Genomic DNA, 6,260 nt, shown 5'->3' with positions numbered 1-6,260 from the left:
GCATTTACGTCTCTAATGCTAATACATCGGTCCAGTTATGACCGCGGCCTCCTGCACTACATTCAATGCGCTCCCCCGCTAAACACAGAGCCGCATTGTGACGTCAGCCGTTAAGGAAGTTACACGCGGTCTACATGCGTGGCAGCGGTGGGCATATGTGCCTTATTACAGTAACCCACGTTGCGTGTGCGCGACCGTGACGTCTGTGCGCCGCAGACAAAGCGCAGCCAAGCGGCTCCCTCCCTCCCCCCTTCTCTCTCTCGTGCGCGAAAGCAGGGGGAGGCGGAGACAAAAGCGAAGAAACGGGAGCATCCAACGCTGCCGCAGGTCGATCTCATTCGCGCGGCCTGCGCGCATCGCAAAGCGCCCACGTGTTTCAGCCGCGTCGCCCGGCTTCCGTAGACTCTTGTCTTTCTGGGACGACTCTTGTCTTTCTGCGTGCGTCTGCCCCGACCTGACCACCTTGCTGCGCAAGTTGTCGTTGGAAGACCATCTGGTATAGCGCCGCTCTCACTCGCATTGTGGCTCAATCTGTGGTGTACGCTGCCTGGTGGAGTGCTGGGAAAAGTCAGGCTGTCTGGAAAGGTCCACTGTACAAGTAGTTTCGTTTTGTAGTGTCTCAGCTTCAACACCTTGCCTGGATCATGACCGTATTCCTTTCGTCGGGGAGGAACGGAATGGGAGTGTAGTTCGGCGTTCTTCGTCTGCTACTGTGTGTTCGCACTTTTAAGGTACGTCCGCAACATCAATTCAGAGATTTCCGGAAGGCGCACGGACGCATTGTTTTGTACAATTTGCACATTTTTCGGTATAGGTGTCCTTTTACAGAAACTCAGGGAACCCGAGCTTCTTCTTGCTTGCTTCGCACTGGTACAGTGGCAACGCACGCTGTTTTGTGAAGACCCGTTCTGGAAAGTTGCGGCATGGTTAACAGCATTAGGATTATCATTGAAGGCTTACGTTTAGCCCCACTTTCCTAGTGTAGTTCCTAGTTTCCAGCGGAAGCTCCAATTTTGCAAATACTTATCGCGCGTAGTGCGTGTTTATGTTTTCAACACTTGTAACTGCCCGCATTTCAAATTAGCCTGGCAGCTTCGTCACTGGGAATCAAGATCTTACATGTAGCGAGTATTTTATTGTCTCTCGTACAAAAATAAGTTTTCTGGCGGTTTTCTTTTCTGGTTCGGCGTTTTTGTAGGCGTTGTTTTCCCTCCTGATGTGTCCGGATAAAATAGGCACTGTTTATGAGCAGGCAAAGTAGCTCCCAGCTGTTGGGTTCTATACATGCATACGTACTCAATCGGTCACTGTGTGAAGCAGGTCCTTTAAAGAAAATCTGTTTACGCAAAAGCTTTCCTTAAATAGATCTCGGTCTCCCGTCTCGATCTCTTCCTTGTTCCGTTGTATATTAGCAACAGGTACTGGCTGTTATAGAGGACCATCCTTTCCACTGAAATAGCGGCGCGTTTTTACTTCAAAGGACGCCTTATTATCTCATTTGGACAACGCAGTTCCTAGGTAGCTTCATCCAGACTCATTTTTGAACGCCGTCCGCGTCCGTGAAGTCTGCCACATCATGGGAGTAAGGGTGAGTGCTTGCTTTTCTGCATTTCCCTCTACGCTTCAGGTCACTATATTTTGCAGCAAGTTCATTTCGTGTAACCTATATGAGTACGTTAAATTCCCCTTCGTACGTGTTATTGTTTCGCTTTGAAAACGAAATAAATGTGAGACAGCTTGGGACAGGGACAAGAAAAAATTCCGGGCCACCTCCACTAACGTGAAACATTGTGAGGGGCGAAGCATGCAACGGAGATGAAACCATTGGGGGGAACGGGTATACAGCTTTGCTGTAAAAGTCCGGTCCTTGAAGCACGAATCTCTCTAGCGCGAGCCGTAAACGAGTGTCCCGGTGTTTTTTAGCACGCGTTACGTTCTAGCGCGAGGCGAAAACGAGTTTCCCGGTGTTTTAGTACCGTGATTACAGGAGAGAGAGAGAGAGAGAAAACGTTTATTGAAAAGCAGGGACGGGGTAGGGGGGAAAAAGAGTTAGGGACGAACGATAATTACGACGACGACCACAGGAGACGCCAGCAGCCCAAGCCCCTAAAGGGCGTCGCCCCTAAAAAGCATTAGTGGGCAGTCTTTGAATGTTGCAAAGAATCGAGCAAGCCGTGTCAGCAGGCTCGAACGAAGGCTCGAACCATGCTAAAGATTTTGCGATCTTCCGAGCCGACAGAGTGCATGCCCCGTCCAAATTCACGCGCCTTCACTTCGAAAAAATTGAGTAGTATACGGGTGACCCGTAGGGAGCGACTTTAGACCGCAGTTTATCTCTTTCCATTCACTCGCATTTTCGCCGAGTGTTGCTAATGGCGGTGCTGATGACATTTTGGACAGTCTGCCAGGTGGGCAGGGTATTAAACGCCCCCGGTCCCGCACCTTCGCTCTGAGGCCCAAAAGGGGGGAAATAATGGAAAGCAGTGATGGAGAGAAAGAACACAGCCGTCTTCTCTTTTGGTCGTGACGGGGCGATGAAGTCGTGACTTCTGTTTGTAAACAAATAGCAGCCAGCGGCGACGCATGCCGCAGCGTCGCCTCCCCTTCCCCATGATGAATTCTCGAGCGTCGCGCGAGATGGCCTGCGCGCAATTTTTTTTAACCTCCTTGGCTGCGCCCCACGTCTCCAGCGTCTCGCGACGACTCTGCTGGTGGAGCAAGCGCTATGCGAGAACGCTTTTGTGTCGTTTGGTGCGTGGTTGAGACTGTCCGGCCGCCGTGCTCGTGGCTGCATGTCTGCGTTGCGAACCTAAGAAAGAAAACAGCTGTCTATGCTGCCCTTCGGGTCTTCGCGATGCATTAGTATGTTTTTTTGCGGTGTCTGCCGCCGTGCTTTCCGTGCCAGGATGTACTAATCGCATCGAACTGGCTTCTTTCTCTACAAACTTCCGAAGTGTCGACGCTGAGCGGTCGGGTTGGAAGACGGGTTTTTGGAGGTTTGCACTGATGTCCAAGCCCAACACCCAGCCTGGTGTGATGACGAGGTGACGCCTCAGTTAACATAGTCTCAGAATCTCAACTAACATAGCCGCTAAAAACGTTATTAATTAATAAACGAGTATTCCGAAGCCGATTCGACGAGGTCGTTATGTGCGCTTTTCTAGTCTAAAATCCGCTGTTTCCTGCAACGTTGTTCTTTTTCTATTCCTTTGTGTTGTGGGTGTTTGCGCGCACCTTTCTTCAGTCGACATGTCAGTATATGAAACGGAAGCACAAGTCAGACGACCGGCTCACGCCAAAAAATGGGGCGTTTCCGGTCAGCTCTGAAGAACTCACTGCGCGGTCGATTTTCCGCCAGCTCCCGCGAAAACATCACGCGTTCGAACGCCGATAAACGAAGCGGGGTCGCCCCCCCCCCCCCCCCCCCCCTCCCCCCCCCCCTCCCCTGCGTATGCAGTCATACGGGTGCAATCGCGTGCTTACCCGGCGTTGGCTACCCCCCGTATTCCCCCTTCTCGCTGTCTACAGCGGTGCGCGCGTATTCGCGGAAGTGGAGACCGGCTCTCCATCACACCAGTGCATGTGCTGTCTCCGGCTCCAGTCAGTCAATCGTCCCCCTCGCCACCTCATCATCTTCCTTACGTATCGGTGCACGACTTCGCTCGCGTGAGTTTTTCGAGGCACGAATCCCTCTATAGAATCAGCCATCACCCCCACCCTTTAGGACCCGTTATTCGGTTACTCCGCGGGAGATTGAACGCCCATTTCCAGCGCGGTTGTATTACTAAATGCCCATTCAGCGACGCCTATCACGCGCCTGCCGCCTTTTCGCACGCGATGCGTGCGCTCTGTATAACGGGACCTCTAACCAGCGCGCGCCGGCTTTGCGCTAAGCTCGTTTGTTCAATTGCGCGGCGCATTGCGTGCATTGGGTGCCGTTGTGCACAAGCAGAGGCTGCGTGCCTTTTGTCAGCACCGACGGCACGCACCGAGACGTCGGGGCTACGCGTGCATGGCCCGACGTTGAACCATTGTCCACGCCGAGACCCATTCCTCATGGAAGGGGAGAAACAACAAACAACAACAAACAAACAGAAACAACAAACAAGCCGGTTTTATGCCGCCCGAATACTTTAATCCAAACAAACTGCGGTTGCCTCCTCTTTTTGATAATGGGTGGCATAGGCGTTCCAGCAGACGTTTGGGAAGGGACGCAAGTGCTTTTTGTGCGACGTCTATGAAGCTAGGTGACTGTATGACATCATCCGCAGATGTCATTGTACGACAGGTATTTGGGCAAGATGTGTGTTATGAAACACAGCAGGAAGTAAAACACAAATACACTCAGGATGGGCGCTGTCCCGCGAGTTTCTTTTTTCGCCTGGTGTCACGATGTTTTTCATTGCGTCTGAGTCATAGTTCCATGATGTGTGATATACCACGTGTTGGGGGAAGGGGGGCGGTCGAAAAATGAGAGGACAGCGTTCGCTACGGCCGGGTGTCGATTGTCCTTTCTTTTCCTTCGTGTTATTTTCTTTGTGTGTAGGCGCCGTTCCGCTGCAGAGCGTTTACGAACATTACGAGAACGATTTTTGGTGAGGGACGCAACGTTAACGAATATTTGTGCTTAATCGTTAGGTTAGCTCCTTCACTCCAAATCCATTCTTCGTCATGTTTGTAAAGGCCTTGAAGCGCAAAACATCGCCTATCCGAGGTTAAATCTAAATGGATGTCTGAGTGAAGTGAACGCTTTGGTTGATGCGTGATCTTCGAGAGCGTTTTTTTTTTTTTTAATAAAAACGAACTACCGCCTAAAGTCGAGGCGATGCCTCGACTGACCTTGAATGCAAATACGAGAATTCCTTTCATGCTGCTAAGCCTATTTTTCCTGGTCCAACCCTTATTTTCCTCCATTTTTGCTTGGTACGCCCGTCCCGCGACCGCTGAAGCGTCCATTTCTGCGCTCTGCATGCGTTTTGATTTTCGCCCCCGTCAATCGTGATTTTTCCTCCATGTTCGGTGACCCGGTATGAGGAGCATCTTTGATGATCAAGGCGCGCCAGAATTTATATGAATGCGCGGTTATGTCTGCGCCATTTAGAGAGAGAGAAAATGGAGGTCAGACGCCTGCTCTCTTATTCTGCCACGCGAGGCGTGCGCAAGATTAGATATGTCTTTGAAGCAGCAGACCGTAGCGCGCATATTTTTTGAATTGACGTGTTGGCGCCTCCCTTCACGCGGGCCCTCCCCAGCGAACAAACGCTGAAATTAAAGGGGGAGGGGGGCCAGGAGGAAAGAGGATTACCATACAAGAAGCCTCCCTGCATCGTGAACCACAGTTCTGTCTTACAGCGCACGAGACAGCTGTGGTGCTCACACTGCCGATGTCGGTATTGTAAAATAGAAATCACGCAGAAAATCCCTTGGGAGTTATCTAAATGATGCGGAGTGTTTTCTAGTAATCGCCTGGGGTCGGTCGTCATACGGTGCGATGTTTACTGTAATGGCGAGAAACGCCACCGAAGAGTCGCGTGAACGGAGGAACGCGGTTACAAGAGCGAAATGTTATTTATACCAGCACGAGAGGATGAATAAATCGCGATTGCTATGTATGTATGTATGTATGTATGTATGTATGTATGTATGTATGTATGTATGTATGTATGTATGTATGTATGTATGTATGTATGTATGTATGTATGTATGTATGTATGTATGTATGCATGCATGCATGCATGCATGTATGTATGTATGTATGTATGTATGTATGTATGTATGTATGTATGTATGTATGTATGTATGTATGTATGTATGTATGTATGTATGTATGTATATTACAATAGAAAGAAAGGAAGGTCTACCAAGAGGCGTAAAATGTCTCGCCTAGGGGCGGACAACGGAACGCCTGCTGGAGCATTGTGTTAACGCATTGAAACTTCCTGGGGAACATGATTGAAAATGAGAGAGATATCTGTAAATTACGTAAGTGAGACAGAAATTAAAGCCCCTTTCTTAAAGCGAAAGACTGTTAACATGCGAAGCTTTCTCCCATGAAACATGAGTAAAAGTCCAAGTCCGAAATAGAAGCGGCTTCGACCGCGTCGGATTGGCTCAATCGGAGAGAGGTCGGCTTCATAACGCGAGGGGCAAGGTTAGATACCGACCACGGGAAGCCTCCTTTTTTCTGTTCTTGAGGCGCTTGACGTGCTTTAGCTTATCATCATCATAATCATCATCGTCACAGTTTTGTGAAATCCGTT

The 6,260-nt window shown here is 49.9% G+C and overlaps 1 protein-coding gene across 1 annotated transcript in view; it reads left to right on the top strand.

The window, feature by feature from the left end:
• Positions 1–256: 256 nt before the first annotated feature.
• Positions 257–6,260, top strand: part of LOC144174407 (glutaredoxin domain-containing cysteine-rich protein CG31559-like) — a gene marked incomplete in the record, with an annotated part of 18,931 nt that continues 12,927 nt past the window's right edge. The window contains 1 exon segment of the mRNA XM_077703095.1: positions 257–1,564.

This window comes from Haemaphysalis longicornis, unplaced genomic scaffold (genome assembly GCF_048455015.1).
Source record: "Haemaphysalis longicornis isolate Haplotype H1 unplaced genomic scaffold, Haemaphysalis longicornis Haplotype H1 scaffold_3, whole genome shotgun sequence".
Taxonomy (NCBI): Eukaryota; Metazoa; Arthropoda; class Arachnida; order Ixodida; family Ixodidae; genus Haemaphysalis; species Haemaphysalis longicornis.
The sequence above is the reverse complement of the archived record's forward strand: the minus strand, read 5'-3'. Positions and strand labels throughout refer to the sequence as shown.